Genomic DNA, 23,201 nt, shown 5'->3' with positions numbered 1-23,201 from the left:
TTTCAACTCTGCCCTCCCAGCTTTTATAGTTTGATGTCCCCCTAGTCCCCACAATGGCAATCTTGGGCAAGTTGCTTCAGCTGTTAGGTCGCAGCTTTGTCATCTGCGAAACGGGTCTTGAAATCAGTGTGTTTTGAGTGCCCTTCCAACACCTCCTCCTCATCTAAGTATCGTTCTGCATGTCACTGTCCTAGACGCTCTTAGCCGACCATCTAAAATTCTTCCCTGGGTCCTTGGTCAAAGGGAGAGTTGCCAAAAGCTTGGAGGCCTGCCACCCCCACAGAGAATGAAAATAGCTTGTTGTTTGGAAAGAAAGAGAGGAGGAGGAGAGTCATTAAAGCTAATGATGGAAATAGCAAGTTAGAAAGATACCCTAAGAGGAGAAAACTCCAGGCCTCATTGCTTTGTGGCTGAGGAAGTCATTCTGGTTTCGAAGCCCAGCTTCCCTGGAGAGGTTTGGTGGGGGAGGGGGGAAGACGAGGGTCAGAGGGAGGCCAAGAGTTTGTCATTATAAGCCACAACGGTATCGCCGACTGTCTGAAGAACTAAAGGTCTGGGTAGAATAATATTTATAAAGCAAGCTGGGCGAACCCCACGGTGGCTGGCAGCCTCATTCCCCCTAAACCGGGCCGCTTCTAGAATTCCCTTTTCCCCAAATATCAGGGAAGAGAGCTGGTCTTTATTGGTCATCAATAAATTAAAAACACATTAACTGTGCCACTTTGAGCACGGGCAATCAGTTCACTGAGGTCTTACTGTTGCATAGCATCCAAATGATACCTTAGGAATGGGAAAGCACCCAGAAGTTTCTGGAAACGCTGGTTCATGTCTTAACATCGAAGGCATCCAGCTAGCCAGAGCTTTCTGGTAAAGGCAGCCCCATCTCCCTAGACGTCCTTGTAGAGCCTTCTCTTGAAATAAAAAGAGCTGTAGAGATGAACGGGAACACAGATCCAGCAGACCGGATCTGCTACGGCATACGATTCCTCTACTGCCCGTCCTGGACATCTCTGGAAAGCCCCTATAGGCCTCTGTAAAGTCCATTTTGAAAATCACTTGCGTAGTCCAAACCTCTTCTCCATTCAAAAAGCATTTATGGAGCATCAGCAGTGTGCCACATCTGGGGGCTTGAAAGAAAAAGCACATACGGAAAGTCAGCCATTCCAATTGCTGTCTTCTTTGACAGCGCTCCCCTGTTTGCAGGTTGCTTCGGAAGGTGGTGGCCCCTCCATGGATGAAGGCGAGAGCGGGTGTTTTGCACCATCCACCCTCCTTTGTGAATCTGGCTGAGCTTCTTGGCTGCTGCTTTCAGAGGTATAACGAACCTCAACCCTCCCTCGTGCCCATCCTCACAGAGGGCTTCTTCATATCCACTGCCATCCCATATCTAACGGGGGGACGGTCTGTCTGGGTATTTTCTCATCTGTTCACGACCGGGTCGCCGTGCTGGGAACTGTGAACTGACAATTCCTATTCAAGGTGAGGGAGATCCTGATGTGTGACCACCAAGCTGCGAAAAAATAGTAGGCGCCTTTTGCCCCCCCGAACTAAGCTGCTGTTGATAACTCGGGAAATGGAGTTTCTTAGTTTTATTTTTGTTTTTTTCCAAGCTTATTTACTTATTTTTGAGAGAGAGAGAGAGAGAAAGAGAGAAAGTGTGAGTGGGGGACAGTCACAGAGAGAGAGAGAGGGAGAGAGAGAGAGAGGGAGAGAGAGAGAAAGAGAATCCCAAGCAGGCTGCACACCATCAGCGCAGAGCTTGATGTGGGACTCGAACCCACAAACCATGAGATCATTAACTGAGCCGAAGTCGGACGCTTAACCGACTGGGCCACCCAGGCGCCCCCAGATTCTTTATTTTTAAGACTGATTTCAAAGATGAATCAAACTGCCAGCTTTATCCGACTAATAAACCAGATGGAAGGTTGTTTCTGAGGACACTCTAAGCCCGGCATAGCTTCTGGTCCTATGAGGCTATGACGCTGAGCCCCCACACAGGTACGTGAGTGAAAATGAAGAGCGCCCTGAAATGGGGCTTGGCATCTGTTCCCAGACAAGTGAGGGAGGGCTCTGGGGTTACAGGGCCTCGAAGGAGACAGATGACCCCAAAGAGGGATAATCTAGGAGACCAGGGACACAAGGATGGTCTGAGTCATTGTTGGGCTGCCTCTGAGATCCCTTCTGTGCTCCCTCCCCACTGCCCTCTTCCTTCATCAGCTTTTATGAGGAGTATACCAAACCTCCTAACCCACTTCTCTGTCTCTTTTACCTACTTTTCCTTCATCCTGCTGTTGACAAAACTTATCCTGCAGCAACAAAGATCTCAACAAATCCATAAGTTACTAGTGATACTTGTGGGGGAGAGACGGGGGAGGGGAGAGAGAGAGAGATGGAGAAAGATAAGGGGAGGGGGAAAGAGAACACCTTTGTGCTGCAACACTCCCTATGCAATAAAGCTAAAATTTCTCAGCATGGTGGTCAGTGTCTTTCAGAATCTGACTCCCTTCCTAAATGCCGACCCCGTGATATCTGCTGTCTCCTGAACACCCCAGTCTCTCTCCTCTATTGTTGTCCGTGATCTACCCGTGGCTCATTATGCCCTTCCTGCTTCCTCAGTGAACCCCTCCTTGTCCTTCTAGACTCAGCATAAATCTTTTTCCAAGCAGGGTTAGCCATTCCTTTATCTGTGTTTCCACATATGGTGCATGTACTCCTTCATACCACACATTTTTATTCTAATTACCTTTTTCTATGCCCATCTCATCCAAGAGCAGGAGTGCCATAAGTCAAAGACAGTGTTCCATAAAGCTGCATACACAGAGCCTAGAACATGGTAGATATTCACCAAAGAATATATTTGTCGAATAGATAAATGGTCACCTTGGTATGGAAGCCAAAAGAGATAGAGTCAGGAATTCCTGCATTAAAAACAAACAATCAACTAGAGAATCATGTTTGACCTTTCCAGAACTTGGCTCCTGCAGTAGACTTTAGAGATTACAAACAAAACACAGAAGGAGCCCATGAAACATGGTTGCACCACACACTGGGTTCAAAGCCGTGTGTGTATATGCGTGCCCATGTGTACATGTGTGTATGGATGGAACACAGGGGTGTGTGTGTGTGTGTGTGTGTGTGTACCTTTTGCTGCCTGGGAATGCTATTTTTTTGAGATGCTCTTGTCAATTGGCTCCTTGCAAATCCCTATTTTCATTTTCCTCTTTGCTTGGCCTCATTTTTCCCATATGAAATGTTTCTCTAGACCTTTATAAACTGAATCATGGGCAGAGAAATTTTTCTAACCCTTTTAAACTCATAGTTGGGAAAGAATTCTAAATTCTAATGGCACATTTTTTTTTTTTTTAGTGAAAATATGAAACCTTGACTGTGATAGAGGCTCTTCTTACACTTTCCTTCTACATGAGCTTAATGGGAATAAATAAAAAGCTATACTTTGGTTCACAGAAAACAGTAAAAAAAAAAAAAGCAAACAAAAATGGAGCTAGTTGAGTGTGTGTGTGTGTGTGTGTGTGTGTTTTCCAGATTGCTTTTCATTAGAAAAGGGACATGTGGAAGAATGGAGGTGGAGGACTGAATTTTGAGCCAAAAGTGTTTCTACATGCCTGTAACTCTGTCTGAGGATGGGGCTAGGGTCGGCCATTTCTTTCAAGTGGTGCATGAAACCGACATCTTAGATCTCCATGTTGTATGTGTTTGTAGAAGCACAGCCTGTGGGTTTGGATAAGAACCCAAAGGAACAGTAAAGTGATAGAGACACAGCATCCAGGAGATAAGGGGAGAAAAGGCCAAATAACCTCCATACAGCAGGCCAAGTTTCTGAAGCTCACTATTTTATCGCTCACCCTTTGGCCTTTATTTGACCCATGATCCAGGCAAAATGATCCGGGACATTGTCATTGAGTTGTCCTATTTTATGCAGACATTTTAGAGCTGTGTTGGGAAATCAGGGGCTGTAGGAGCAAAGTGATGGCTGTAGCTTGATTAACCCACTACGAGCCCGGTTCAGGAGAAATCATCAGGTGATTGGCAACTCTGTCTCCCCTACTCCCAATTCCCCTACGCCCTCAATTCCAGAACTTAAGGGGCCAGTGGAGTCCTGACTCAGTGACCAAATGATTGAGTGGATGCATGTCAAAGGCAGCTGCAACAGATCCAGGATTTTCTCTACTTCTTTCAATTCCAGAAGAACCTTACTTTGCCTGTGAAACAGACAAGGAACGAAAGCGCTGAGCCAGGGGTCCTTCCTGCATTTTTTTTCCATCTATGAAAACACGTGTTCATATTTATCGCGCTGGGTGCGGAGATGGACCCTGCTGACATGGCTACTGGGGATCTGGTTTGGCGAGAGGAGCTGTCTCTGACATTTTTCAACTTTGGAATCCGCGGGCGGGAGAATGAACCCGGCTGTCCCCGAGGCCCATCAAATCTTTACCGCTCAAGCCTATTTCCGATTACTCCATGAAAGAGTAGAGCAGGGGCAAATGGAAATGCATTTTGTTAGCAGAGGGAGATTGATGACATCGTCAACTCTATTTGCAGATTCATAATATTCTCCTGAAAATCCCCGTGCTCAGAGCCAAATTATGCCTTCTTTCACTGTGACCCGTTTTGATAGAACCGTGCAAGGTCATGGCTGGAAGAAACCTTAGAAATCAAACAAATCCCTCAGTTACAAAGGAAACCAAGACCCGGAGAGATGAGACCCAAGGTCACTGAGCTAATGAGCAGGCCTGGAGAGAAAAATGAAGAGTTGCCTTTTCTTTTTAAGGGGCTTCCTGGTCGCTCCACTTGGTGAGTTCATGCTCTAAGTGCTTTTTGTGGTAATACCAGGACGTTTTAGTAAAAAAAGGATTCTTTGAAATACGAAACCAGTTCTCTCCCTGCCAAGATACTTTAAAAACAACAGCAATGAGCTAGGACATCTGTCTATCATTGGGAATTTGGGAGGCAAATATTTTCACAGAGCCTAAGTGTTCAAACAAACATGAGTAGCAAATATGGTCTCAACTTCAGCTGAGCCATTCGAATTTGGACAGAGAAGAAACAGAAAATGGAAATCGAAGGTGGATAGAAAATACGGGGTTCCGGGACTCTTGAACGGATTACACAGAAGATAAACTTAACGTAGACTCGTTTTTGTTTTGTAAGCCCTGATGGCATTAGAAGTCTTTGCACCATCACTGTTGGCTTCTAGGAAAGCATATACACTTCTAAGTTTCTCCTTTGGAATCTAGGTCTGTGGTGACGAATTGGCAGAGACGGCTGTAGGCGGAGAGGATTGTGCAAGGCTAGGACACGGAGAGCCCCACTCCTCCGCTGCAGGACTGGGGTGGGCTCAGCATTATCAGGGGGCGTGAGCTGGGCCCGGAGGCGCTCATATAGATCAAGCCAGGACTTGATCAGGCGAGTGGGATCCTGGGTAAGGAGGGGTCACGTATTGGGAAAATGCAGCATGGGAGCAAGAACACCCAGGACCAGGCTGTCCGTCTGAAGTAAGAACCGTAACAGAGGACTCTGGCCCTAGATCTGCTGCTCCTGGTGTGGGTTTTTGGGGGGTGAGTGGGAGCAGGCCAGATGGGGGGAGATAAATCGGGCTCTTAGGCTTCGAGCTTTCAAACGCTTTTCAGGTGACAGATGGAGTAATAGGAGGGTCTTCCAACCCCACAGTGATCCCTTGAGGATCTCTACACCTTGACAGAGTGCGTAACCATGAGCTCAGGGAGGTGGGGGGGCCTGAATTCTTAACTACCACTTTCAAAGTTTTTTTTTTTTTTTTTTTAATGTTTATTTCTGAGAGAGAGAGACAGAGTGCGAGCTGGGGAAGGGGCAGAGAGAGAAGGAGACACAGAATCCAAAGCAGGCCAGGCTCGGGGCTGTCAGCACAGAGCCCGACGCCGGGCTCCAACCCAAGACCTGCGAGATCAGACCTGAGCTGAAGTCGGACGCTTAACCGACCGAGCCACCCAGGCGCCCCTTAACTGCCATTTTCAGATCCTCCTGCCTAGATATGGGCCAAGGATCCTCTTATCTCTGTAAAAAGGTCAAGCCATTAGCAAACTGTCTTCCAGCTGATGAGGAATACGTGAGAAACTACATGACTGACCTGAGGACCTTCCTTAAAACATAACTTTTCCAGGCCGTTGTAATAATTATTGGAACTCCATTATTAGAGATGCATTCTTAAGCATCAGCGCTAATGGTACAGCTTGTTTACAAAATGTGAAATACTGATAGAGAAACACTGCGTTAAGTCACTGGGCCTTCAGTGTGATTTAACTGAGCCGTGCAGGGACTCAGGGCCCCAGGCCCGCTCTGAGTGAGGATGGGTGGGGAAGGAAAACAGGTTAAAAGCAAGGGCCAGCGGGGCGCCTGGGTGGCTCAGTCGGTTGAGCCTCAGACTCTTGATTTCAGGTCAGGTCAAGAGCTCGGAGGTTTGTGAGTTCGAGCCCCACATCTGGCTCTGTGCACACAGGGCAGAACCTGCTTAGGATTCTCTCTGCCCCTCTCTCTCTCTCTGCCCGTTCCCCCCTCACACACACTCTCTCTCAAAAATAAATAAACTTTTTTTTTTTTTTTTTTTTAAAGCAAGGGACAGCATTTCAAGAGGGGAGAAGACACCCAAGTTAAGGTTCCCACCTGCAGAGGGCAGTCCTGCTTGTCTGGTTGTGATGAAAACCAGGGAGAGCGTACGCTGACTCAGTGCGTCCTGGCAGAGGCAGGGACGACAGAGGCTTGTGTTCGCTGCACGTTGTCATCTCATTAATAGAATCCCCACGCATTCACACAGTGATCAGGACTTTGCGATGTGCTTCCGCATCCACTTCCTCCTCGCAGTCCGGGGATACAGTCGGATGAGCCATGAGAGCCGATTCCCCTGCAGCTCAGGGAAGATCGCTGGGTTTCCTGACGTCACTAAGGTCAGAGCTGATGTCTTGACCACCTCGGTGGATTCCCAGGAGATTAAGGATGAAACCTGTGCTGGTGGCAGTGGGGAGGTCCATAAACTCCCTGATGTGGTGTTCACAGTCAACGTTTCGCATGTGCGGATATGGATTTTTGTTCTCCCGGTGCTCCTTGACCTTCAGGGTATTTATTTATTCAGTGTGTTGCTGGAGTGGTACAGAAGAAAAATCCACAACCCTTCTGGGGAGAGATCGGGGCCCCCACAGCCCTTCTGGGGAGAGATCGGGGCCCCCAAGTGAAGAGAGGAGTCTAGGCTGGCAGTCAGGGTGCCTCCGAGCCCCTCTGCTCCCAACCTTGCTTAAAGGACCTACAAGAGGTCACGTCCGGCCTCCCCCAAGTGTGTCCCTTTGGCATACTGATTATTTTAAATAAAAATCACTTACGAAACAGCCCCTGCAAGAACACTCCAACCCTCTTTTGTCCCCTTGAAAGCAGGAAACAAATCTCCCATATGGAAAATACCTTCCCTGCACTAAGAAGACATCCTTATCACCAAGAAAGCTGTAGAAACAAACCTTGTTATTTTTTTTTCTAATCTACTACCTCAGCCTGAATTCTGCTAGAATTCCCTACTGATTAAAGCTCTGAAACACCTGTTTTCTTTATCCTGTCAATTCCTCACAAATTCCCTGTCTCTTTGTCTAAAATGTATAAAAAATGGCTGCCTTGGTCATTTCTTTAGGTGTCAATTTCATGATTGAGCCTCAGTGTGCACCTTATAGAATTTTTTTTTTTTAACTCCCGGTTAGTCTGTCTCTTGTCAATTTGATTCTTAGTCGTCTGGAAGACTTCAGAGATTAGAGAAAGAATATTTTCTTCCCTCCAGAACCTTCCTCAGGGAGCAGGCAGTGTCACTAGGTGGACATCCACCTTTCCATTTCATTGCTTATTCATAAGACCCTCTAAATGCTCACATTAACAACATTCCGCCCCATGTAAGCCTGCTTTTAAGAAAACCAGATTTTAAAAAATCATTTAAAAGATAAATATGGGGATAGGAGAAACTCTTTACAAAACGATGCAAAGTATTTTTTTCAAAGAGGTTCAACTTATAAAATGTTCATTTCCAGGCTTGCTGTGATGCCTGTAAGTTACTTAAAAATATTGGAGTATAAGTCGTGTGATACTCCACGTGAGTTACCCTAGCTTAGGTCAATGCCAGGTGCTAATGAAGAATGGCGATTTGGGATGGGGCCAGCCAAGGTTATATCAGAAAGGCCAGACACATCTTTTACAAAGCCTCCTTGTTCAACTACCATTGCTTCGTTTAATCTTACATCATGTATCAACGATGGGTTTCTATTAATTCGTGTTAATTAGTTCTCATTGGCACAGTTAAAAAGATTCAAGATGTGTAGATTAGAGCTTGGAGGCATTCCTTCTCTCTAACTAAACAGGACCTAAGAATTCACTCAACCATGGACCCATTCTCCTTGGGGATATTTGCTTAGCTCGAGCCCCACTTGGTCCTATGTCCAGTCATTGCTTAACAGATGTGATCATGTTGATTATAATGTTTTGAGTCTTGCTCAGGAATATTGCTGTGCCTGTTGTGAGCAAACATTTTACAGGGTGTATTTGGAACCGCTAAAGGAACAGATTGCTGAGGCTTGATTAAGTTTAGACAACCAGTTGATGAACTGTGCTGAGCCCGCTTTGTTAGCAAATGTTTATTAAATGGACGTGTGTGTATGAGAGTTTAGCGTGAGACTGGCTTCCATTATGACTTGTTGGCAGGGTTGCAGAGGAAAGCTAATTATTGCCCACTCAAATGTTCTTGAAAACGACTGCAACCTACCAAACCCAACTCCCAAAATTGCCCAAGATCAAATTGATTGAAGTCATTTGCAATAAACCTGTTTTTCAGAAGGTTGCTAATTGGGTATGCATATAGACTTTATCTACACGGATTCCAAACGTTTCTATTATTCCAAAACTAGTGTGAGGACAAAAGGCTACCGTTGGTGATCATTTAGTGAGATGAGAAAGAAGGCATAAAAGGGCAAGTATAAGGAGGAAGCTTCAGGGCGGTCTTCAGAATACAGATCATAAAAATTCCAGAACTGCTTAAATGTATCCTGAGAAAAGTTCGAACTGGATTCTCAGTAGGGTGTGACCGTAACACTTCACAAAATTTTCTACTGCCATTTTCCACGTTTGGCTTGCTTACTACATCTGCCGCGGACCACATCTTTGTAAGTGTTCCCTGAGGACCAGCTTTAAGGGAGACAGTCAACAAATGCTCATTTAATGCCTATTGTGACTATCGTATGTACTGAGGGGGGTAGTGGAGGAACAGCCTCGGTTCTGATCTCAACGACTGGTTGAGGATGCCGACTGTCACAGGCATTAAATAGCTAGCAACTGTGGGATGCCTGGTTAGTTCTGTCGGTTGAACATCCGACTTGGGCTCACGTCATGATCTCAGGGTTCATGAGTTCAAGCCCCGCATCAGGCTCACTTCTGTCAGCCTGTCAGTACAGAGCCCACCTCATATCCGCTCGTGCTCTCTCTCTCAAAATAAAAAAAAATAAACAAATAAAACATTAAAAAAACAGAAATGACTAGGACCCCTTTCCATGTGTTTTATGCTCAAGGCCATTATCATAATGGAATTTAGAGGCCTGGGGAAGAGGGAGAACAGACAGTCCCTGCCTCAGTGCAGTCAGGTCACCTGCAAACGCGAGGGGTTGGGAGACAAGGGACCCTGTTCTGGACCCTCTGTGGCCAGGCTTGGGTGAATTACATTGGATCAGGCAAGCGATTTATCTGGCCGGTGATTTATGCGGCAGTTTGGCAGAGAGAGACCCTGTGCTCATCACCATTAGGTCAAAAAAGTCAAAACTATAACAACAAAACTCATGTCCCAAAAATGTTAGGCCATGAGGTGATGAATCCACAGGCCAGGATTAATCTGCAGGTCTGTGTGGTGCTGGGCTAGTGACCTGACATGCTCAGAATCACCCAGAAGGACACTGGAAAATGAGGATTAGTGCAGGAAGGACTGTGGGTCTCACTTAGAACGGGTAGGAAGGGGCTTCCCAGGTCCTCGACTGCCCGTCTCCCCCCGTCCCGGCCTAGTTATAAGTCAGCAGGTTCCTCTGGTATCAGCTCAGTGGTACCCCCCCCCCCCCCCCCGCCGAGCTCGCAGAAAACGGCTGTTATCAGCATGTAAACAAATCTGACTAATTTAAAACACTGCTCTCATTGAAATCAAACACAATTAACTTATTATTTTAACAACCCAGTGGAGTCGGCGGTGGAATTTTAAAAACCAAAGAAAAGAATATGATAACTTTAGAGAGTTCAAAGAACAGTCAGGGCACTTTATCAGCACAATTGTGTGGGAGGTCAGTGTTTTTTAAAAAAGGGGGGCAGGAAGGTCTTCAGAGAACATCTGTCCACCCTCCTCATTTGCAGGTGAGGGCACGGAAGTCGAGACTGAAGAGAATCGCCCTGGTTTACTTAGTTTAGAGTGGGGTCAACGTTAGGACAAGACTTCAAGGGTTCCGGGTTTAAGCCCCATGCTCTTTCAGTGAAATTTGGTAACACATTATGAGTATTTAACTAACCTCACGGTTCTGTTTAAAGTTTTGTTGAGATCCAATTCACATCACATCCAATTGGCTCATTTAAAGTATACAGATCGATGACATTTACTGTATTCACAGAGCTGTGTATCTGTCACCACCATCAGTTTTAGGACATTTCCATTACCCTAAAGAGAAACCCTACATCTCTTCATTGTCAGCCCCAAATACTCCCCTTGGCCATCTCTGCATTGTCTTTGGAGAAATTTCTGTTCAGTTACTTTGTCCCCTCAGCTTTGGCAACCGCCGATCTTTTTTCTGCCTCTATCACTTGCCAACTGTGGATATCACATACGATGCAATCCTAAAACGTGGAGTCTTTTGCGACTGGCTTCTTTCGTTCAGTATGTTCTCCGGGTTTACCCACATTGTGGCATGTGTTTGTGTTTCATGTCTTTTTATCGCTGAGTACTATTCCATTGTAATGGTTATATAGCATTTCATTTGTGGTTTCAGTAGTTGTTGGACGTTGGCTTGTTTCTACTTTTTTAGCTCTTGGGAATAATGCTGCTAGACCCATTCATGTACAAGTATTTGTGTGGACAAATGTTTTCATGTCTCTTGGGTACGTACCTCAGAGTAGAATTGCCAAGTGACATGATAACTCTATGTTTAACTACTTAAGGAGGTGCCACGCTGTTTCCCAAAGCATCTGCACCAGTTTGAATTCCCATTACCAGCATCTGAGTGGTCCAGGTTCTTTACATTCTCCCCAGCACCCGTTATTATCAGTCTTTCTTTTTCTTAACGAGCCATTCGAGTAGGTGTGCGGTACAATCTCCTTGTGGTTTTGATTTTCATTCATCCGATGGCTAGCGATGTTGAGCATCTTTTTACGTGCTTGTGGTCATTTGCACGTCTTCTCCAGAGAGATGTCTGTTCAGATTCTTGTCCATTTTTATCTGGGCTGTTTACCTTGAGTTGTCACCGTTCCCTATGTTTTCTAGATACAAGACCTTTATGAGATACCTGATTTGCAAAACTTTTTTATGGTTTCCCTTTCTGTGTGTCGCCTTTTTAACTTTCTCAATGGCGCCTTTTGAAGCACTGAAGTTTTAAATGTTGATAGCCTCACGGGCTTTTAAATGGTGAATTATTTTTTCTCTGCCTTTGGGTCATTTATGAATAGACCTTAATATACATGTGGTCATAAGATATTTGCTATAAGACACATGGTGAATTGATCTATAAGAGGTAGTTTTAGCTCGATATAAAGGGCAATACCAATGGGTAGAAGTGGTGAGAAAACAGCCAAAAAAGTAAGGTCTGATGCTAGAAGGCATTGTGTGGAGAGGAGCCCTGCAGTCTTGCATATATCTAGGAATCACCCCAGTTGCCCAATACCAAAAGGGCCCTAGTTAATGGCACCATGAGAAGAAAGAAGATGTTAAGAAACAGAAACTATGCAGATAAAGACAATCACAAGAGGTTGCCATTCTTTGTGTCCTCCTGTTGTGAATAAACAGAGCCCCCGTAGCAATGCCTGTTTATTTAAAAAAATTTTTTTAATGTTTTACTTATTTTTGAGACAGAGAGAAACAGAGCATGAGCAGGGGAGGGGCAGAGAGAGAGAGGGAGACACAGAATCCAAAGCAGGCTCCAGGTTCTGAACGGTCAGCACAGAGCCTGACGTGGGACTTGAACCCGCAAACTGTGAGATCAAGTCGGATGCTTAACCGACTGAGCCACCCAGGCGCCCCACAATGCCTGTTTATTGATGAAGCCAGGTGTGTGTGTGCTCACTCCCGGTCCAGTTACTTTACTACATGCACGGAGCACAGGATTTCTGATAGAAGTCTGTGTATTTATGTCTGGGAGAGCAGTTTTATTACACTTGTGGATGGAGCCAGGGCTCCAGGTTGTAACCATTACAGCCTGAATAGAATAAAGTTTTTTTTTCTTCTTGTTATTTTCCTTGTCTTTCTCCCTTTACCTCCCCCAACCTTGCCGCTTCCCATCTAAACACAGGAATATACTAATCAGGGAAATATGCACTGCTGTTTAGTAAAGGGTCAAATCCATTTGGATGGAATTCTAAGCTCAGCGTGCTAACAATGGCAGGAAACTGGGTCCTCCAGCCGGCTGCAGCACAGAGCTGTGAGCGATAGATTGTGGAAAGAGCCGGCCCTGGGGTATGCTGCTTTGGCATGCTTTGTGTTTGGAATGCTGCGATTGTTCCAGACACAATGAGGGATCTGTCTGTCCACACAGGAGAAGTTGTAATTACAGGAACAGGAGCTAAATTACCGCTCTTAATTGCAAATGATTCCATAGCGGTCTGTATACAGCTTTGCTAATTTGTCCTCTGGACTGTATAGGAACCGGCAGGATTGTTACTTTAATGCGTTTGGTGATGAGGGAAGTAGACCTTATACCTTATATCCACTTCATCCACGTTCAAATGATGCCAGGATCCCTTCTGATTTACCTCTCATGTTGATTGTGCTGGTGCGGGCCAGTGCACGGTATTGTCTCTACTGAGAGGGACAGGGTGTTGAAAGTCTCACTGCCTTTGGTGTCCTAAAACCTCGATTTGTTGTGATCATAACATCCTGTACAGGAGTCCCCTTGTGTATATCATTGAGAAGCCATTTCCTAATTGGGAAAGAAGGTTCAAATCTGGCCCCGAAACATGTTCTGGAAAAGACAGCAATGGCCGATGACAGTTTGGAGCCAAATGTTATCTCTAAGTGGATGCTGTGAATTAAGGTCTTTGTCTTTTTTTTTTTTTTTTAAGTTTATTTATTTTGAGAGAGAGAGAGAGAGAAAGAGAGAGAATGTGAGCCGGGGAGGGGCAGAGAGAAAAGGAGAGGGAGAATCTCAAGGAGGCTCTGCACTGTCAGCTTTGAGATGCGGGGGCTCGAATTCACAACAGTGAGATCACGACCTGAGCCGAAATCGAGAGTAGGGCACTTAACTGACTGAGCCACGCAGGTGCCCCAGGTCTTTGTTTTTTTGTCTATTAGAAAGTACATTAGGAAAATTCACTTAGGATGGCTTATAATGTTATTCGTACGTTCATCCCTCCATCCATTCATTCAACAAATGCTATCTGAGAACCTGCCATATGCCAGGTATTGTATTAGGAATGGGATGAAAAGTAGCATAAGGGAAGGTCTATTCTATGAACTTGCGGTCTCAGTAGGGACCAAAAGATGTCAAGGAATAAAGCAGTGTGATAGCATCATGACAGAGTTATGTCTGTTTCGTGGCCTACAGATAAGAGTGATGAAGAACTTTCTGAGAAATAGCCCAAAACCATCTCCCACATAACATTGCCCAGAATTGAGATGTGGATCGTATCTAAACCAGTCGCTGGTTAGGCCAGTGAGGCCCATCCAAGGAAAAGGGGATCTGGACGGCTTTCCTTGAGGCACAGGCAAAGGAGAGAGCTGTGGATCCCTGAATAAAACCCAGACTCTGTCTGAAAGGAGACAGGGGAATGATATCAGGAGACAGCCAACCATATGCACTGCTTTTGACGGGCAGGTCAGAGTGCCCACTCCAGCGGTGGTGCGGGGAAGCTTGAAGACAGGGAGACAGTGCGGACGGGCTGCAGTATTTGAGGAGAAGCCATGAGGCCTGACCCCTTCGGTGACAGTTACCAGGAAGAAGAGACAGCTTCCAGAAGCTGGGAGGGAGGAGGCTTTATAACAGTGACTCTTCAACGTTTTGGGGGGAAACGGACCCTTCGAGAATCCGATGCAAGCAGTTTTATATTAAATGTCCGGCTTGTAGATTTGTCCTGTTTTAGCATCAGTGTGGTCTCGACAGCAGGGGAGCTGGGCTGGTCAACCCTTTGTGGGGGCCACAGTTCTGGGTTCGGATGGACGCCAGTGATCACATCATGAGTTTGCAGGCTGCATACAGGAAGAACGAGAAGCAGCATTTTTACCAGGGACTACCTGTGTCATGCTCTGAGGCCCACCCAGCAGATAGGAAAACTGAGATGCCACACATATCGTTCAACGTCCTGCCTCTAGAAAATGGCAGCTGCCGGGTTTGGTTCACATGCGAATTACTATGATCGCCCACTTTTTTCTTTCCTGGAATCCTTTGGTGGCCTCTGTTTGTGCAGCTGAAGGAGACACTCACTACCTCATTCCTGACAGTTTTAGGAGCTGACAGCAGAACATTCAAGGAATGACATCAAGTGACTTTCCTCAAGGTCATTTCCTGTCTGTGACCTCTGCAAAGATCACATTCCCTAGTGCTGTTGGGGGCTGGCGGGGGGGGGGGGGCGGTCACAAACAGACCCTATTCTGGCAGGCAAGGGATGTCTGAGGGAGCCGCAATAGGCGGACGTGTGTGTGTGTGTGTGTGTGTGTGTGTACATCCTCTGTGACATGCTTTGTTGGTGAACACACACCCCACATTTGGCTAAAAACAAACCAGGTCTGCTGGGCGGGATGACTCATGCTTGAAACTGAAGTCTTCGCCCTGAGTCAATAATTCTCATTTTAAAGGCAAATGCTGAGTTCAACAGCTACCGGAGGTTATGCTGCTGGGGGCCACTCTGTGCATTAAGGGGGCTTATTAGAAGTGGCACTTCCTTAGCTCTTGATGGAGGACGTGCTTCGGTGGGCTCTCAGTGCTTCTGCCCCTTGTCCCGTCCAAGTTGCCCGCAAGAAGGGGCACAGTTCTAGGTGCGCAGAGGAGGCGGCCTGGTCAAGTGAACAGACCGTAGGTTTGGAGACGGGAGTCCTGGTGTCACGGGCAGCTTCTGCCCTTCATTACCATGCGACGGTGGGTCACTTACCACCGGCTCACCTGTGAAACGGACATAACCACGCTCTCTTGAAGAGTGTTTACTAGACTTGACGATAATGTGTGCAAAGTACTCGGTCACCTAGTAGGCACTTAACACGGGCATCAGGATTCACTTTGCTGCATGCCTTCTGCTTAGCTGAGTTGTCATTTTCTCCCCTCCCACTTTGACTTCAAGGGCTTTTTTTCATTTCTTTTTTTTTTTTTTTTTAACGTTTATTTAGTTTTGAGACAGAGAGAGACAGAGCATGAACAGGGGAGGGGCAGAGAGAGAGAGAGAGAGACACAGAATCTGAAGCAGGCTCCAGGCTCCGAGCCGTCAGCCCAGAGCCCGACGCGGGGCTCGAACTCACAGACCGCGAGATCGTGACCTGAGTTGAAGTCGGACGCTTAACCGACTGCGCCACCCAGGCACCCCTTTTTTCATTTCTTTAAAGAGAAAGACACCCAGCTGAGCGATGTAGATTATTTGCACTCACAGGGGGTTTTTCCTCCTCTCCGGTCACCTTCGTGTTCTGCATTCCATAGGAAGGGCATCAGTTAGAGCAAGCGTAAGGAGGAAGGAGAAGCAGAAGGCAGAGAATCGGGGGACCTCGCGCCTTGTCTCTGGCTCTGCCCTAACTGTAAAGGCCAACGGAAGAGTCACCTAATCTCTTGGGCCTCTGAGAAACGCTAACCACTTTGCTAAATCTGCGGATGCCTTTCTGTACCGGCCGATCCTTAGGACCAAATTTCCGACGCTCGGCACCAATGAGGTCAGCCTACTAAGAAACACCTTTACCGCGAATGTGCCTCGGGAGGGCGAGGCGGACAGGGCTTGTCTCGGCTAATCAACCCACACATTTCCAGGAAAATTACTTTTTTCTCCTTGCTGCTCCTACACATGGCTTGAGCATGTGGGGATTTGTAAACACAGTTGATTTATAAGGGGGTGGATTTCTCTGAAACATAATTCGTGTTAATTATGTCAGCCAGTTAAAGTAATAAGTCAGCTAGTTAATTATGTCAGCTATCCTCACATGAGCTTGTTAAGACACTAAATATCCCTCCTCTAGTCTTTCTCATACTCAGGAATGAATGGTAGGTTAAGAAGTGTAATTTTGGTTTGTAAAACATCAGAGGGACTGACTGGGTTTATTTGTGTTTTACCCAAGGAAGTGGAATGTGAGGCTTTTCGCAAAGGGAAAGCTAGCCAACTGGATGAGTTTGCTTGGGCCAAATGTTATCATGAGAAACATTCTCGAACCTTCTCAGAATCCTAGTGTGTTAAGAGATGGAAGAGGCCTTAGGATTTCTGGGCAATTCCTTCTCCTCTCAACTGTCCTTTTAGCTCAAGAATGAGCTATGCAGAAAGTATATTCCTTAAAAAAAATTTCTTTTAACCTTTATTCATTTTTGAGAGACAGAGAGAGCCAGAGTGTGAGCAGGGAAGGGGCAGAGAGAGAGGGAGACACAGAATCCGAAGCAGGATCCAGGCTCTGGGCTGTCAGTACAGAGCCCAACGTGGGGCTCGACCCATGAACCATGGGATCATGACCTGAACCGAAGCCAGATGCTTAACAGACTGAGCCATTCAGGCACCCCAAAAGTATATTCCTTTATTTAAAACAATTTTTTAAAATGTTTATTTATTTTTGAGAGAGACAGAGACAGAATGTGAGTGGGTTAGGGGCAGAGCGAGAGGGAGACCCAGAATCCGAAGCAGGCTCCAGGCTCCGAGCCGTCAGCCCAGAGCCCGACGCGGGGCTCGAACTCATGAGCTGTGAGATCATGACTTGAGCCGAAGTCGGACGCTCACCCAACTGAGCTACCCAGGCGCCCCAAAAGTACATTCCTGTAAAGAAAATTTTCGGTTAAATACTTCTGCGGGAACATAAATCGCCCAAGTGGTGGAGTATCTCAGATGGGATTTTTTTTTTCCAGTAAGAAAATAAGAAACTTAAATTCTCTATCTTCTTAGAAATTTGCCCAATTCGTTGTAGGGTTTTTCAGACCTAGCTTGTTCGAGAGACCTTTATGCTCTGTGAATGCCCAGAAGCCCGTGTGAATTTTGCCAGCAGGTGGCACCAAATGTTTTCATTAGAAAAGTAACACTGGAGGAAAACCTCTTATGCATCCTCTGCTAGTAAAAAAGCCTTTTAAGTGAGCATGGCTGGTTCATTCACCCAAATACAGGAAACATGTGCCTTTCTTATTTGGTGGCTCTTTGGCAATCTACTGTTGCAGTTCAGGGTGAGTTATTTCCTTGAAGTTTGTTAAAAGGGAAGTATGGTGAGATTAAAGACGCGAAACCAAGCTTTATTAGAGTTTTGTAGACCAATTAAAATCCAGTCTCTCAGCCGCAAACCCTTCCCTTAACCCCTTCTCCGGGATGCTGAAACAAAGGACAGAAAGAGATCGCGGATGGTTCCATTTTCCCTTGTTATCCTTGCCATAGAATCTTGTTATTTTTTTCGGATCCCAAGCCAGCCTGTATAGTCTGGTTCAACTTTAGGGAAGAGTATCCTACTGTGACTTTATTGATGCAGGCTCTGTTCTGGAGGGGGGCACACTTATACCTTCAGCCATGGGTAGTGAGAAGGATAATATGTTTCTGCTCACCATTACCAGAAAAAAGGGCTGCCGACACTAAAGATCCTGAAAGATAGTGGCTGATGTATGCCAAATTTGAATTCTTATAAGGTTTTTTTTTTTTAAATAAACAATGTAGGTACATTCATTTATTCATTCATTCATTTGACAGATATTTTTGAGGGTCTGCCATGCCAGGCATTGTACTTGGGAGACAGGGATCCAGTGATGAAGAAAAACATATGGTTCCGGCTCTTAAGGTGCTCACCGTCCAGTGGATACTAATCAGGTTAATATTGTCCAATACTAATCAAGTCGCCCTGATGACCTTACACCAACAAACTGAGGATAGTGCTTTGGAGGAAAGGAACACTGTCCCATGATGCCGCTGAACCAAGGAAGTTGACCAAATTCCTAGATTCGAGCAGAGATGGACACAGGCAAGTTTCCCTATGGAAGTGTCCCAGCTGGAGCTGGCATGTGAAGGGTGAGGAAGAATTCATTAGGTGAGGGGGTAGGAAGAGGTGAGATGGAAGGTCAGATCAGGGACAAGCAAGTTCAAAGACCTTAGGGTGTGAGGGAGACTGGAGCATGTGAGACTCCAAGATGCAAGGGGGAAGGGACTCAGTGTTGAAGGGGAGAATAGATGCTATTCCATGAGCGAAAACTCGTCATGGGTTTTACATTCTTCTCCGTGTTTTTTGAAATTAAAATTTTTTTTAAGTATTTATTTTTGAGAGAGAGAGAGACAGACAGACCACAAGCAGGGAGGGGCAGAGAGCGAGAGGGAGACACAGAATCTGAAGCAAGCTCCAGGCTCTGAGCTGGAGCCCAGAGCCCGATGTGGGGCTCGAATTCACAAACCGTGAGATCCTGACCTGAGCTGACGTCGGACACTGAACTGACTGAGCCATCCAGGTGCCCCATCTTCTCCATATTTATTATATTCCCCACCACCACCAAAAGAAAAAAAAAAAGTCTAACACGCACACTCCAAAATTCTATTACTGACCTGATCTGTAGTGGTCTCCTGCTTTTGTAATATGGTTGGCTTGAAGCCAATGTCCAAATACTTCTGAAAAGTTTGGGAATTTTCTTTTCCGCAGTACAGGGACCCACAAGAATGGACACAAGTGCCTCTGAGGAAGGCTAGGAGTGAAATTCAGTACTATCACCTGCAATGCTAGGAAGTGGGTTATTAAGCCTTCATTTGAGGAAGTGTGGACCTGTGAACTGATTGAGATTTAGAAATGACCCCAACCTTCTGATATGGTGGTAGCCTTGATTCACCAAATCTGGAATTTTCTCAGTTATATACATCAAGCTGGGCCAGGAACTCGATGATCAACCTACCATGCCCTAAGACCTCAGCAGGTCAGTCTTTCCGATGAGTCCTAATGTCTACCAAGGTGAGTGTGTACCTATTTGTATTTGTCTGTTCTAGCGTAATTACATACCCTTTGCCACCTTGGGACATTCCCGTGGTCATCGCAATCAAGGCAAGTTGCCTTTTCAATGGCAGCATCTTCCTGCAGTGCACCCAGCCCACAGAGAAGAGCCACTATGTTGCTTTTCAGAGGCGTTGGTGTTTCCCTCGCCAGGGGCTATCTCAGGCCCTGATGATGAGATCATCTATGGGGCTACTTCTACAACTGCATTCCTATCTCTTGACATCTTTGAATTATTTTCTTCTCTATTGAACTCACCATTTCCGGCCTCTCAACTTTCCCGAGACTGCACTTCCAATTGAGCCCAAGGCTTCTTCCGCTGACAAGCACTCTGTGAGAACGGCTCTCAGCTGCTCAGCGTAGCATTAGTAGATCCGAAATCATGGGTGATTGTACCCACAGTTATCCTGATCAAAATGATGTTTATTCCTCCTGCCTGACTCAATAGCCCTCAGGATCCCTTTTCTCACACATCGGCAGATCTTTGTCAATATAATTGAGTAACGTCTTGTAAGACTTTTGGTGGGTAAATCTACTGGGTTTGGCTTTGTAAATCTTCCCCTCCTCTTAGGAAATTCTGGGCTCTGATTTTAGTTACATGTCTGGAGATATCGAGGATTGGCATGCAAATGGTTTGGTGGGGGGTGGGGGTGCATAGAGCATTAAGAGAATCTGCTCTTCTCCATCTGGGAGAAGGTCAGAATCCTCAGGCCAAACATGGAGATGCCTAATCAGACAAGGAAAGAGGAGACTCAAAAGGGGATGCTAAGAGTGGGTTGAGGGTTGGGAAGATTGGAAGTCTCTAAATCCTCCCATATATCCCCATTCCAGTTCTCTTCTGATCAATGACCTTATACATACAAAAATCAAAAACACAAAAACATTATGTAGATATGAATTCAACTGATAATATAATTGGGGAACTTTATATCACACCTTGCCTTTGATTTTCAACTACCTCAGTGCCATCCGTTTGACATAGACTTCGAAAAATGAGAATAAACAAAGCTGAAAATGCCAGCTTTAAAACTAGGATGACCCTGGGGGTGCCTGGGTGGCTTGGCCGGTTGAGCGCTCGACTTCGGCTCAGGTCATGATCTCGCGGTTCGTGAGTTCGAGCCCCACATCAGGCTCTGTGCTGAACGCTTGTTCAGAGCCTGGAGCCTGCTTCAGATTCTGTGTCTCTTTCTCTCTCTGCCCCTCCTCTGCTCATGCTCTGTCTCACTCTGTCTCTCAAAAATAAATAAATGTAAAAAAAAATTTTTTTAAAAGAATTCAGAGGACAGAGACGTGTGGGCTTGAAGGCTGAGGGAATCCTTGCTATAGGAGGTGGGGGCTGAGATGAACCTTGAAGAACATTTAAATAAGAATAAATAGGAATCCAATTTTATCAAAAATTACAGATATATGATAGAAATAAAGATAATACGTTCCAGGGACATTGACTGGGCTGATTTCATTAGTTTGGAGGAGTAGGACTTAAGGTTGTAGCCATTCTGAGGAAGATGTTGCTAAATTAAGTTTGAAGTGTTAATACATGGGGCCATCTGAGTGGCGCAGTCAGTTAACCATATGACTCTTGATTTTGGCTCAGGTAATGATCCTAGGGTTGTGGGACAGAGCCCTGCGTTGGGCTCTGCACTGAGCATGGAACCTGCATACAAATCTCTTTGTCTCCCTTTGCCCCTCTCCAACTCATGCATGCATGTGCACATGCTCTCTCTCTCTCTCTCTCTCTCTCAAAAAAGAAAGTACTAATACATGACTTTAATGCTAACATATCTTCAAGTATAGTGCGAATGTTGATTGCTATTGTTATTTTTTAATTAATAGCACCCTTTCAATTAATAGTAACCCATACCAATACACTTGACCCTTAAGTGCTTTCCACAAACAGTATCCCATAATCTCATAATCTTGCATAATGTCCATTCATTTCTTTAATACTTCTGGGCGTCTGCTCTGAACTGGGCACTGTACTAGGCATGGAGTATATAAAAGTATATCCAATATTGCCCCTGCTTTCAAGGAATTCGCAGCTAGTTTTTATGTGAAATGGTCTGTTGAGCAGGAAAAAATTAGGGGGATGAGCTCTGGAGGGAAGTCAGGGCTAAAAACATAAGTTCTGTTCATTGCTGAAATGTGCACAAGGCACATGTGTGTTTTAGAAAGAAAAACAAAAAATAGATTTCAAAGAACAACCCAAAGCAGTTGGAGCCTCTTTAAAAGTTTCCGAGTCATACACATATATGCACATGAGTGTGTGCGTGCACACACACACACACACAACCATTTTAGCTAATCTTGCAACAAGGAGGTAATGAGAAATGTTACTCTGAGGTCACAAAACTGTTATTATTATAATGTACACATTCCCTTGAATCAGTGGAGTATTGGGTAACTGGAGAAATGGATGTCAGGATTAGATAGGTGATCAATATCTTTTTAATGCTTATGATAAGCTTATAGTTAAATATTTCTAGGCTTGAATCAAGTTTTATCTTCTTAGGGAAATGTGGATCATTTTCTCAGGAAGCCCAGTCTTGGGATAGAAGAAGATATGTTTGGGGCTCGTCTCCATTCTTTTAGGGAGACAAAGACTTTAGGAGGAATTAATAGAAATGTAACCTTACCATCCACATACTACATCGCCCAGGGAATTCTTTATCTCATCTCATATTGCAATAGAGCTGACTATGGAGTAAAAGGAGATTTTGGAGCCTTGGAAGCAGCAGCATAGCATGACCTCTAGTCAGGGGTCCTGAAAGTCATTATCATTAAGAGCACCCGGTGAGAGAGTGATCCCCACAGAGATGCTTGGTGAACAGATACTCAGTGGGGAGGAGAAAGTGAGGAGAGGAAAGGCCGGGGCCAGAACCCTGTGGAAGACTCATGATTAGGGAGCAGGAAAGACAAAGAAGATAAGATGAAATGGAACAAAGGATGAGCACAGTCTCAGGAAAACATTGAATCACAGAAGGCGAGGAAAAGAGTTTTCATCGGAGTCAAATAGAGCTAAATGAAAGAACATGACAGATTTTAAAAAGATTTTAGAGTTGGCTTCTCAAAGTTATTAGTAAAAGTTTGGAAAACAATCTCTGATCTTAACTTTCTGAGATCATCCAGTTGTTTTGTTAGCTGCCTTTTTGTTTCCAGAAGATTCTGAAGAACAAATCAATTTATATATATATACAAATAAATGAGAAATAGGTGTATTTGTTACTCAAAGATCACCTTGCAGAGATAAACATTGGAGAAAAGAGATGAAATATGAAAGCATACATACGTTTATAACAACTGATAGCAAGTTCAGGGGCTTTCTTCTATCCACAAGCCATGGCTCCCTTTGTCTACAAACCATGGTACTCCTTCTTCCATCTGGAAGTCAAAGCCTTGCCCTTTGAGTGTTGTCTCCCAGGACCCTATACCTTCCCAACTGGGCAACCACCCTGCGCCCACTTATCTTTCTCACCCAGGTACCTTTGCTTACCCTCCACTTAAACTTTCTTTGGTGCCTTTATTCAATAAGTATTAGATGCCTTCTTTTTGCCCGGTAAGGGAGTTACTATGGAAACTCAGATGGCCATGGCCTCTGCTCATGTAAAATTTTGCATTTCATGGGACAGGAAGACATTAAATAATAGCACATATAATCATGTAACTCGGAGCTATGTGCAGAAGAAACTGATTTAATCACATGAAAGTTAAATAAAAGTCTGGACCCAGATGCCCAAGATCTGAGGGGTATGTAGGAGTTAATTTGGTAAAAGGTAGGGGAAGTGTCGGAGGCAGAGAGAACAGCGTGAAGGCCAAGAAGGGAGCCCAGAGCACAGAAAGTGAC

General features: G+C 45.3%; 1 long non-coding RNA gene across 1 annotated transcript in view; it reads right to left on the bottom strand.

Moving 5' to 3' along the window:
- Positions 1–6,600: 6,600 nt before the first annotated feature.
- Positions 6,601–23,201, bottom strand: part of LOC131513784 (uncharacterized) — a 44,330-nt gene continuing 27,729 nt past the window's right edge. Inside the window, exon 3 of the long non-coding RNA XR_009262795.1 lies at positions 6,601–7,130. This is a non-coding gene — a long non-coding RNA (uncharacterized LOC131513784). The remainder of the gene's footprint in view (positions 7,131–23,201) is intronic.

This window comes from Neofelis nebulosa, chromosome 6 (genome assembly GCF_028018385.1).
Source record: "Neofelis nebulosa isolate mNeoNeb1 chromosome 6, mNeoNeb1.pri, whole genome shotgun sequence".
NCBI lineage: Eukaryota > Metazoa > Chordata > Mammalia > Carnivora > Felidae > Neofelis > Neofelis nebulosa.
This window is presented reverse-complemented; position numbering and strand designations above follow the sequence as displayed.